This window comes from Meleagris gallopavo, chromosome 2, assembly GCF_000146605.3.
Source record: "Meleagris gallopavo isolate NT-WF06-2002-E0010 breed Aviagen turkey brand Nicholas breeding stock chromosome 2, Turkey_5.1, whole genome shotgun sequence".
Classification (NCBI taxonomy): Eukaryota; Metazoa; Chordata; class Aves; order Galliformes; family Phasianidae; genus Meleagris; species Meleagris gallopavo.
Window position 1 is genome coordinate 39,819,410 of NC_015012.2, and position 11,938 is coordinate 39,831,347.

The window sequence follows — 11,938 nt, forward strand, 5'->3', positions numbered from 1 at the left end:
TCTTTCTTTCTCTCTCTCTCTCTTTCTCTCTTCCTCTCTTCCTCTCTTTCTAGTAAATGTGACTAATCAACAGCAAGACTTCTTTCCACCAAATTGTAAGATCACCTCTTTTAACTTCATAAAGGTAATAAGACCGCATCCCCATTTGTTCTTAGGAAGTAGGCTTTTTAACTGCCTTCTAAGTACTTTGCTTCAAATGATGGCTTTCTTGGGTCTCAGACTGGAAGAGAAGTTGACTTTAGTTCAAGAGAAACTTCAGATCTCTCTCTTCTTTTGGGTCTTTTCACGGAAGTACACTCAGCTCAAGTCAGTAGATAATAGAAATCCCAGAATGGAAACACATTAAAAAAAGTTGGTTCCTGGGGTCAACAAAGGACAGGAAAAGAGCCAACAATTACTTAAATAAACAGTATTTATAAAAACAAAAAAATAAAAAATAAATGCCTGTACAAACTTAGTTTCATGTGAAGGAAGCAATGATTTAAAGCAACCCAGTGTTCATTCTGCTGAAGTCCAATAGTATTAGGAAAAGGAAATCAAAACCAAATGCAATTCCAACAGTACTTACCCTCAGAAAAACATCTTTCTTTCCCCCTTCTTCTTACTCCAGAATAATACTCTGCTCTTATATTATGCTTTTCTTCCAAAGAGCAGTAACAGCACCAGGGTGGACATGCCCTCGGGATTCAGCGACTAGAAGGAAACTAATGAATTTCTGCAGCATCTTCAACCAACAGCTCCACCAGAAACTCTTCAGAAAAAATTTCTACACCTCAGGAATTTCTGCTTACTAAGATAAGGAATAGAAGAGTGTTAGAATAATTGTGATTTTTGTACTGAATTATTATCTTAGAAAAATCTTGGCAGGAAATAAAGAGATGAATAGTATCTTTAAGCTGAATGTGAAAGATGCAGCAGTTGAGAGGGGAATTCAGTCTTGGTTTATTAATGACTACGATCTACTGTCAACATGGCAAAAATCAACCATCCATGTGGAGATTTATGGCTTCTCAGAGGAACTATAGGGTAAGTGCAGGGGAGAACAGTCAAGGGAAATTGCCCTGCTGGGAGCAAATGCTTGGCCTTGATAAGCAGAGTGCTCAGGCCCTTATGATATGACATTCAATGTTGGGGAAGCTGTGTGCTGCCTGGCAGTGGCTCAGTGGCAGAAACAGTCCTGCAACAATTTATCTGGCTAGTGAACTTTGATGTTCTTCGTCAGGAATCAGTGTGAAGGCAGAAGGCCAGAACTGGGACTCAGAAATCTGTGAGAATGTCCCTCTTTGAGTCCCCTTGCACAGACATGCAAAGCTGTGCTATTTGTTTTCTTTACTCCTTTGGGCTGGAGCTCTTACATTTCCCTTTGTGCTTTGGTACTGGAGGCTGGCTCTCTGCCCACAAGGTGGGTGAGTGGCTCTGAGACAAGCCACCTGATACGGTAGACCTAGAGTCTCCATTAAAGGAAGGAGCCCTAGGTCTTTTAAATAGCCATTTCCAGAAACAAAAAACCTATCAGAATACATGTTGGGATCAGCAGAGCCTCTCAATTCTATCTAATCTGCTTCTTCCTAATTGTAATCATTTAGGAAACGTGAGTTCAAATGGGTAAGGCGTTTAAGGCCAAGTGAGAAGAAGTATATATACTTGTGTCTCCAGTTTACCGTGGTGCCACTTTGTACATTACAAAGCCCTGTGGATGAAATCTGTGTCTTGCTGATGACCACTAAGAAGCCTTAACTCCTTAGCATTTATCTTCCTGGTATATGTGCAAAGACTGTCTATGCTCTTTAAGAAAATAACAGTGCACTCTGAATCAACATCAAAAGCTCAATAAAAGGTGCCCCTGACTCTAGTCTGTGAAATGTTTACTTTTGTTTTAAATAAAAACACCTAGAAATAAAGAAGCAAAGCAGTAAAAGCAAACAGAATACTTCAGTTAGGGACAAAGGATATATATATATATAACATGAAGGCTACTCCGAAAGTAATGCCTATTTTATTATGTTGGCCCACAGTGTCAGAGGCAGATGTTGATGGCATGACAGCAGAGGTTGAATCTTCCCACCAATATTCTGTTACATTTAGTTGCTGTGTAACAGATGGCAGCTGAGGGGCAGTCTGACTAAATGGTGTCTGACATGGAGGTACATATGAAGCAAAAGTGTATTATGAAATTCCTTTAGATGGAAAAAATTGCACCCACTGATATTCACTGCTGCTTGCTGAATATTTATGTAGACCAAACAGTAGATGTAGCACAGTGAAGTGATGGGTGGTGTGTTTCAGCAGTGGCAGCAGCAATGTGAAAGATAAGTCACATTCTGGATGGCCGTGCACAGCTGTCACAGTGCAAAATGAAGAATGTTTTGATCAGCTCATACACAGATTGGCAGATTGCAACAAGGGAACCATGTACAAAGCTGAATATTGTCTTCAATTAATTGAAAATGATGGTGGAAATGTTGGAATATGGCAAAGTTTGCACCAAGTGGATCCCGTGAGTGCTGATATGGGAACAGAAAGAACACCATATGCAAGTTTGTTAGGACTTATTGAATCAATACGAGGCTGAAGGTAACAGTTTCCTGGGTCACATTGTTGCAGGTGACGAGATTTGATGTCACCACTATGAGCTGGAGTAAAAACAGCAATCCATGGAGTGGCAACAAATGAATTCCCCATGGAAAAATAGTTCAAGACATAGCTCTCAGCTGGTAAAGTGAGGTATGCTGTCTTTTGGGATAGAAAAGGCGTAATCCTTCTGGATTTCCTGTAACCTGGACGAACTATCAGCTCAGACCTCTATATCCTGATGCTGACTAACTTCTAAAGTTAGACTGGAGAAGAAGACAACCTTTCTCTTACAACATGAGAACACCAGGCTCTTCATCAGTTTGAAAACCACGGAGCACATTGCCAATATTGGCTGGATTATCCTACCACACCCACCGTATAGTCTGGATTTGGTGCCTTTTGACTTCCATTTGTTCAGGCCAATGAAAGATGGATTGTATTGGCAAAATTTTCTTAGCAATTGTGCCGTCAGAGCATCTGTGAAATGGTGAGTCCCTTCTGCTGGTGCAGATATTTGCAAGCACGGCATATAGGCTCTTGTTCATTGCTGGCAAAATTGCATGGATGATGGTGGTGACTATGTTGAGTTATAGTATTTTTAGCTGAGAATTTGCTCTATCAAATAGTGTAATTGTGCTCTTTGTTGTAGTTTCCATGGAAATAAATAGGAGGCATTACTTTCAGAGCAAAGCGCATCTATCTATCTACCTACCTATCTATCTAGACACACATACATAATATATGCGCATGCAGACATACCCAGATAAACCACACACATTGTCAAATTTGATCTCTCTCCTAACTTTTTTTTTTTTTTTAACTTCATACAATTGAATTGTTCTCTTTCAGTCTTTCTGGAAACTCTAAACTCTAACACGATAATTCCCTAGGCAGCTAGCAGCAGCAAAGATCTTTCTCAGGGCCTTCCCACCTAGCGCTTGTTTTTCAAGAAGTGTGCTCTCACAGTCAGAAGTGTCTAAAGTGTTTTGATCATGGTTTTCACACTGCACAGAAATGAGAATGAGATTTTGGGCTAACTGCTCCAGTGTTCTTGTCTCCAAAACAAAATTATTGGATTTTTATTTCCTGTGGTGTTGTGGATGCAATCCTGAATATTAGCATTCCATTTAGCGCCTCCAATAGAAAGTAGGAAGTAGTAATGGTATCGCTGTAATCAGGAACCAAGTGGCAACCTCACAGAGACCCCAAACAGCCCTTCAGGGAGTCATAGTAATCTAAATACAGAACAATCAGTGCTTCAGGTGCAATGACTCAGGAAGAAAAGTATTGTGTAATTAGGTGAGCATAAATGGTGAGATTCAGTGGTGAGTGGCAGTGAAAGCCTTTTGGATTATGAGTTCTTTGAGAGCAGTCAGAATTGTTTATTTAAATTGTTTATCTTGTGTGGTTGAATTTCAGTGATATTGCCATGGAAGTAGCACTGAGTTATAGACTGTCATGGGTCAACTGAACATTAGAGAAGAGTTAGCAGGTGAACTGGAGGATGTGAAAACACTTCTTGGGTAGAATAATGAAAACGAAGATTGTCTGTCAGGAAAGCTGCTCAGAAAGGAACTTCATTTTGTGAGGATCAGCCTAGAAGGTGTGCCAACAACTAGCCAAATATTAATTTTACATGACTCATTCAACAACAGAATCTAGAGTCACCAGTGAAGGATCAAGTTCATATTATGTTTGTATTAACAGAAAATAAAAGCATAGGGTGGGATAGAAATGACCTCTTTCAACGCCTTATACAAGATCATAGCGCAAAGATATTAATTCAGAAACCCAGCTCCCTGTTGTTTGGGAAGAACCTATCATTATTTGCTTCTGAGCTTTGTATCACAAAATATCCTGAGTGCCTGAAATTCTCCCATTGTCGTGGGAGCTATATGGTCCCAGGGACAATCACTGGCCTTCGAGCCAAGCTTGTTGAACTTGGAGACATCTGCCCTCCACTTGAGTACCCCGAAGAGCCTGACCTCTGTGTGTCTGGATCTTGCCTAATATGCCCCAAGAGCATTGAGGTTCTTCACAAAGGATGCTACCTATGAAGGAACAGGAGGTTGCTTACCTCAGTGAGCGCATAGAGATAGGCAAAAAAACAAAACAAAACAAAAAAAAAACACAGAAGGATGAATCCAGAAACAGAAACAAAATCAAATTACTTCTGTGAAGTTCAGATTGCAAGTTCTGAAGAATGAGTACGTGCTGGAAAAAAAAAGTCTGCTGGGGATGTGACTGTACTATTGCCATGAAAGCTCCGGAACAAACAGTTTTGCATAATGAGTGCATTAGGCCTGTGTGGCTAGTGACCTTTCAGAACCTCACAAGCAACTGAGAATTAGCTCTAAGAGAAGCTATTTTGAGTCACAGAGGGTCTTCAACTGCAAGGTATTTCCCATTTTTCTGTTCCTCTTTTTCTCTTGATCCTCAGCTGCCGAGCAGAGAGCTTGACATGACAGTGAGGTCAGCTTCGGCAGGTAAGATCAAAGTCAGAAGGCAAATGCAGCCTCACACTGTGCTCCCTGGCCAGCCCTTTGTCATTAATGGAGGCACAATCCAATGATTGCTGCAATTCTTGGCACACATGCCGTTGTGGGACTAAAACTCTCCACATCAATTTTTGCAGAAACACAATGGCAATTTCTGCTCCTTGTTCTGGCCTGTCATCTTTTCAGTGATTGCAAGGAACAGAAAAGAAAAGTGTGTATGGGGAGAGCATACCGTATTGTACCGTAGGTGGACGGGGTCACGGCGCGTGTGTACGGCCTGAGTGGCGGTGTGTAGTGCATGCCCGGAGCAATGTGCACTTACAATTAGTTGAATTTCACTGTGTTGGAGATGGAAGCTGACAGGCCACCACACAAAACCTCCCCGCAGCCAGACTCACGCTGAGATCCAGAGCGGAAAGGGATTTTAAGTGAAAGGCTTTGAAGGCTTTAAATATGGAGGCAGTGAATTCATGCACTGTTTATCTTTGCGGGCCTGGCTTTGACTCTGTCTTTCATTTTGTTTTAATGAACTAGGTGGTCTCATGTAATTCCTAATTACTGTAGAACACCAGTTCCTTAAGCCCTCCAGTTTACAAGGTATGAATATTCACTGGACTCGCCCAAATTCTGAAGAAGTCACACTACTGCAGTATTTAGATAGAAACAGTTTGAAATAGGTGTATCACCACAGAACTGACTATAGCAGAGGCCTGACAGCTTTGTATTAGCATGTGCTGGATGCTTCACTGGGGTACTGAATTAAATGTACCAGAGGTCTAAGTGACTGTGGAAATTTCTGCTTCTGATTGAAACTAGGTTCTTCTGTTTGCAGCCAGTACTGAAGAAATCTACAAAAAGAGTAATCTCTTCAGAGGGAGGCTTGAAGCCTCACAAGTGCAATTCACCTCTAGATAAGGTTTCTACACATGCCTGAACACTTTGTTCACATTTGTATTCTAAGAGATCAGGACATACATAACATACATGTATTTTGCAATTTGCCAACTGATGCTATATAAATCATATTGTTATTAATATAATTCCGTACTCTTCTGTGAATCACAGACTTCATATTCCACAGCATAGCATGGAAATGGGCTCATCCCACAACTTCTCCACCCCTCCTTGCTCATGGCAGGACAGTCACTGTAGATCTTTATCCACAGTAACAAAATTCAACTTGCACTGATCCTTCTGGCAAAGATGTGAGGAAAAATGAGTTTAATTTTGATTAAACAGAGAAAGGATGTGAGGGACTATGAGACTCCAGCCATAGCCCAGATAGTTTAGTTGTCACAACACCCTTCTCCGACTTGCTCTAAGTGCTTGTTCTTCACCTTCCTGTCTGGCGACTGACTGAGGACAAGATGGGATCAGTACTTGTTGCAACATTGCCTGTTCCCACTCCCTTCCCAAAGGTTTCAGCTAGCATGGAGTCAACAGCTCTATTTTAAATTTTGGAGATATGACAAGCATTCACACTCTTCATGTACAGAGCTACAAGGTACACAGAGAGCTCTGGTACAAGTCAATATTCACTCGTATCCAAACTAAAAGTTTCCATTCTCTTTCTTTTCTTGGCAGTAATATGGAAGATCGTCAGTAAAAACTGAAATTTCTCCCATGCACACAGATCACTTACTTTTCTTCAACTCTAGAAGGTGCATATGCTGATGCGGACCACTGCCACCGTTCTAAAGATTGTCTCTGGATGTGGTGTGTCTGACAGCTGATGAGGAATGGCAGAAACTCAGAAGTGCACCATGTGGGAGAGCATCCTGTATTTTTCTCGCAGTGTTGCTTTGCATGGCACCTACTCTGCCAAGTAATGGATACTTGAACGTAAATGCCGGAAAGGACATCTCCTTAAATGTGAAAGAGGAGAATATATGGCAAAGATTTAGTTGTACAAGTCATGACTTGCAAAACCCAGGTTCCTCCTACTCTTTTCAGGCATCTTTTTTTTCCTTGTCCCTTTCCCATGCAACTACGTCCCCTATCTGGAATATCACACAATCTGCTTGCAAAGTGAACTACCAGGAAGAGTTCATTCAGTTGTCAGAAAATCCACTTGCAGCATGGATCCTTCCACTTGGAGAGTGCCTGATGGGACCTCTTTCTCTTATATCCTGTCCATCTTTGAAAGAGAAAATGGATACTCAGAAATGGATTTCCTACTTTGTGAGGCTTAATTTCATGTCTTTGCCATCAGTCCTGATTCCCGATGTGGACTTTCCCTCTTTTTTGTAGCGGCAGGCACACATTTACCTTGAAGAAGACATTTGCACCATTTGGATAGGCTTCAGAGGACCCGTTGGTTCTCCCAGTTAATTAGATCATCCTGGCACAGACGATTGGTATCTCTGATCTCCCATGCCAAACTCATATTTCCTAAGCAGCATCCAAGGGAAACAGGGTGGCCATGGCTTAAAGTGTAACTGAAAGTCCTCATCATATTATTCTCCTCATAATACATTATCTCATGACAATAAGAAAGGTATCAGCTGCTCAGAGAAACACTGATAAAATTTATGATTAAAACTGTCCTCTCCAGGGCATTACCTTTTATTAACCTCTTGGAATTCATCTTCTATTTCTTCTTTTATTTTGCTTACTACTTGGACTGAGCTCACTTTGACACGCTCACTTGAGTTTGTTTCATTAAAAGCTGAAATTCTCCGAAAATATTATTAAAGCCATTTTTATATACCTGCATGTGAATGATGCCCTTCCACTGACATCAGTGGAAGTTGGACTCAGGCCTCCTTGCTGCTTTTTTTGCCAGTGGAGTCATACCTCACCCCCCTGGGTTTGGAAGCTCAGCTGGTTCTGCTGGAGTCCCGTACTTGCATGGAAACTCATGAGGCTGCCAACAAACAGCTGCATCAACACCTCAAGGCTCCTAAGAAGTCTTTACCACTTCAGAGGACTCCCCTTTGCCCCCAGATCTTTTGTTGGTTTGAAGAGCAGATGTGGTGAAGGCAATACTCACCTGGAGGAGGGAGCAGCTGGACAAGAGGAGGAGGTGGTTCAACCCTACTGCTTTTTTTTCCGTTTTTCAGCCTTTTAGCTGAGCTGGCCTAAAAAGTACCAATTATTGCCTCTTGTAGCAATGGCCTTGATGATGGAGAGAGCTGTCAGCTGGAAAGTGGACTGACACAACCAGTTCATTTCACATAGGTCAGCAAACAGCCATCAGATTAAGATGATTTTTGTTCACTATCGACCTGAGCTCGATTGGAATCAGTGACCCGGAGATGAAAGGCTCAGAAAGAGGGGTTTTTATTTTGTATATGGTCACACATCACTTCTGTCTCCACCTCACTCATTTTCTTGTCCAAAACTCTTTCTTTTTCTTTTTTCCTCCACCCCAAAAATTATAAATCCATCCTCCACTCTTAATTGCAGTGCACCATATGGGGATCTGTTGAGGTTTTGTTAAGGCATCAGTAATCTATTAGTCATCCTCTCCTTTGTATTACAAAAGATCTATCCTTCAAGAGGCAAGTATTGATTTCAGCATTTCTGAGACAGTTTCAGTTCGGAAGGCACTTTGTGAACTAAGCAGAGACTGGTTTGAAATCAACAGTAATAGCATAATAGCATTAACAATATCAGGAATGATCTTACAGATAAAATACAAGGAAAACTTAAAGGAATGGGAAAGGACACACACTGGTAGCCCAAATCTACTTCATCTAAAGTTAATGTTCTCTTGGGTCTAACACTTCTCTATCCTTTTTTAAATCATGGGCAACCCTTTGATTCTGTCACTTTCTTCTCTCTTTTTTTCCCCCCCTTCCTTCTGACATGTCAGTGCAGCTTCAATCCCTTCACATCCCCCCTCCCCTTTTTATTTTTGTAGGAAAAACTGGTATGTTTTGGAAAGTGAATGTGCTTAAAAAGTATTTTAGTGGTAATATAGTTCCAGACCCCCTCAGTTTAGAGCTTTGTTTGAGAGAACATCCCTCTTATTTATACTTAAGTCCTACTGTAAAAACAGGCAGTTAAACATTCCCCCGAGTTAGGGTCTTTGTTGCTTATAATTTGCGCAAGATGCTCACAAAACTTGATTTTTCTTAGGACAAGGACAGTTTTCCTTTCTATGCCAAAACAAAAATGAAATAAATGGGGCTCAATAATATTTTAGTTTATAAAAAGTAGACCAATAAACATGTTGGACCCTGTAATGGCTCTCCCTACCACGCTCATGAAATTCTCATTTTTTAAGGATGTCAAAGAATATCTGCATTAAAATGCTACATTCTCTGTTCTCCTAAATGAATAGTGCAAATATGGTAGCCCACTACTTAAATCTATGCAATTTTCAGGCATTCAGAACAAGGCATTTTCCTAGGGAATGTATTCCTCTGTAAAATTCATGATCTGTGATAAAGTATTCATTATGATCAAACCTGTAATCCATCTCCTAAAACACTGGTTATTATCATCCTTGCTACAGTTAAGCAGTATCATCATCATCCTCACCATGGTCATTACCATATGAATCGCTAGTAATAACTGATTTTGTTGGGATAATTGCTTCTTTGTCATGTCTGCTGTTGCATTTCTAGCGTATTGGCGATGGCTGAAGACCAGGAATTGACAGTAAGAGGAGCTGAACCTGCGAGCCTCGAGCCTCTCTGGAAATACCACATCTTAACTCCTCCAGATACTTCCATTTAACATACATAAGCATGCAGGACCAGCCCTTATTTTGAATTTTTTGTCACTGACAAGGTGGAGATGGCTAGCACTGGCAGCTGAGTCTTTGAAGGGAAAGAAAGTTCTTGTTCTTTTTTAGGAGAGAGCCCTTTTCAGTTGGTAATGCTGAAAACACTGACCCCAGAAAAGTAATCCTGGAAGGTACCTTTGGAGGTCATCAAATCCACAGCACTGCCCCAAGAATGGATCAACTCAACATATGCAACCTATCTCCTCTCCTGACAAATATTTTCTAATTGCTTTTGCAAGACCTCCAGTGACACAGGTCCTACAATCACTCCCAGCAGCCCATCCAAGTGCTTCACTGTCATGACAATCTGAATTTTTTCCTAATGTCTGAATGTACTCCTGACTTATGATCTTCACAGTGGATAAGAAGAGCAGACAGACTTCTGGCAGCCTGTTTTTGAAGACTCATACTGCTGACCCTCAGACATGTGTTATGTGGTCATCTCTCATCTTCTTTGGGTTCCGTCCTGAATTTGCACAGTCCATTACTGCTGCAAATCTAAGGGAGTAACCTTTCTTACCTTGAATGTCTCTCATGAATTTCACCCTGGTTTATCCATCCATTTATCCATTTTTTTGAATCAGTTCACATGCTAGTCTGTCTTTTCTAAGTAACTCTTCAATAAAAATTCAGTGTTCTTTTTCTGCAAAGTTGATAGAAGTACTGCTTACTCAATTAACGAAACTGTCAGTGAAAGCTATTAAAAAGAGGACTAGATAAGATCTGCCTTCACAATGGATGTGTCCACTCATGTAATATTGGGTGATATTCCATAGAATCATCAAAAACACTTCCTTTTCCAAGCCCTTGGCAAGCCCTGTGTTTCCAGCACGGAAATGAGCAAGACATCATGGCAGGGAAGATTTTCATGAGTTTATCCCAAAACTGTGAGTCTCCTATAAAATTGTGAGTTGTATAAGTTGCCTTTCTTGGTGTGCATTTTTTAAATAAATATTTTCTTCATCTAATCAGTCAGTGCTACACTGATATGAAGCACAGATAGTTGTTCAGTGTCTGAGGTCTCAAGTTTTTGACATCTTTCAGTTCAGGAGTACCTGTGACTCACTCCAATTTTTTGACTGTAGAGCCTCTCTTTTTTTCTCATATCCTGACATTATCTGCTGTAAAGAGAATATATCTCTACATTTATAAAATATATCCTAATATTAGTTATTTGTGAAAATAAATAAAATACAAGCCAAATTAATATAGCAGTGGCATCATTCATTAGAAGCATACAGCAATTGCATTCTAGGAGGTTCCTGGCATGGAGATAGTGCCTGTGGATTTAGCAGATGTTGGGATTAATCCTAATGTTAGGAATAACATTATTTGTCCCTGAAAAACTGCTAGTCTAATTCATGCTGTCTCTTACTCTGGAGAATTTACTTCCAGCATTAGAAGATTTTGACCTCTGTTTTTCTCTACCTAGAATAAACTCCAGAAACAGGCTTGTTTTCTGATCATAGAATCATGACATATTCCAAGCTGGAAGGGACTCATAAGGATCAACTCTAACTCCTGAAACTGATGAATTTCTCAGTCTTATTTTTTGCTGAGGGTTGTCTGGCAATGGTCTTCGATTGCTTTTTGCACATCTCTCATGCACACAGAGTATGAAGTATAAGTTATTGTATGGTATGATGGCTTGTGATTCTTTACAAGTTGCTCACTCTGCTTGTTCAGTGAGGTTGCAGGACCCATGTTATTTCCAGACTGGAAGCCATGGTTACAGAGATGCTGAACCTTTGCTAGGAAGTCCTGCAGAAGAAACTACTGTAGATGCATGCAGCATTAATGCAACTGCATGGCCTCTAGAACAAAGTTTCCTTGGTTTTGATGGGGATGGAAAGAGTTTGTGCTTGCCTGGAGTGTTGGCAGAGTCAGCTTGTGTCAGCCTACAAAGTTTTTGCAGCCAAACCCTAAGACAGTGATGCAGAGTCTAGCTATTTCTTTAATTTGTTATGATTCATTTCAAAAACTTTGGCCCCCGGAGCTTTTCTGAAGTACTGGCTAATTAATTGTTTTCCAGCCTGTGTTTAAGGACAGTACACCAGCAGCAGTCCAAGGAGCAGGTTAATGGAACAATGTTCTTCCTTTCTGTGTACTTCTGGCAGAAAGATCCACGTTT

General features: G+C 40.7%; 1 long non-coding RNA gene across 1 annotated transcript in view; it reads left to right on the forward strand.

Annotated features, from left to right (window-relative positions):
- LOC109366025 overlaps positions 1-10,457 on the forward strand; it is a 17,744-nt gene extending 7,287 nt beyond the window's left edge. Inside the window, exon 2 of the long non-coding RNA XR_004158875.1 lies at positions 9,647-10,457. This is a non-coding gene — a long non-coding RNA (uncharacterized LOC109366025). The remainder of the gene's footprint in view (positions 1-9,646) is intronic.
- Positions 10,458-11,938: the final 1,481 nt, after the last annotated feature.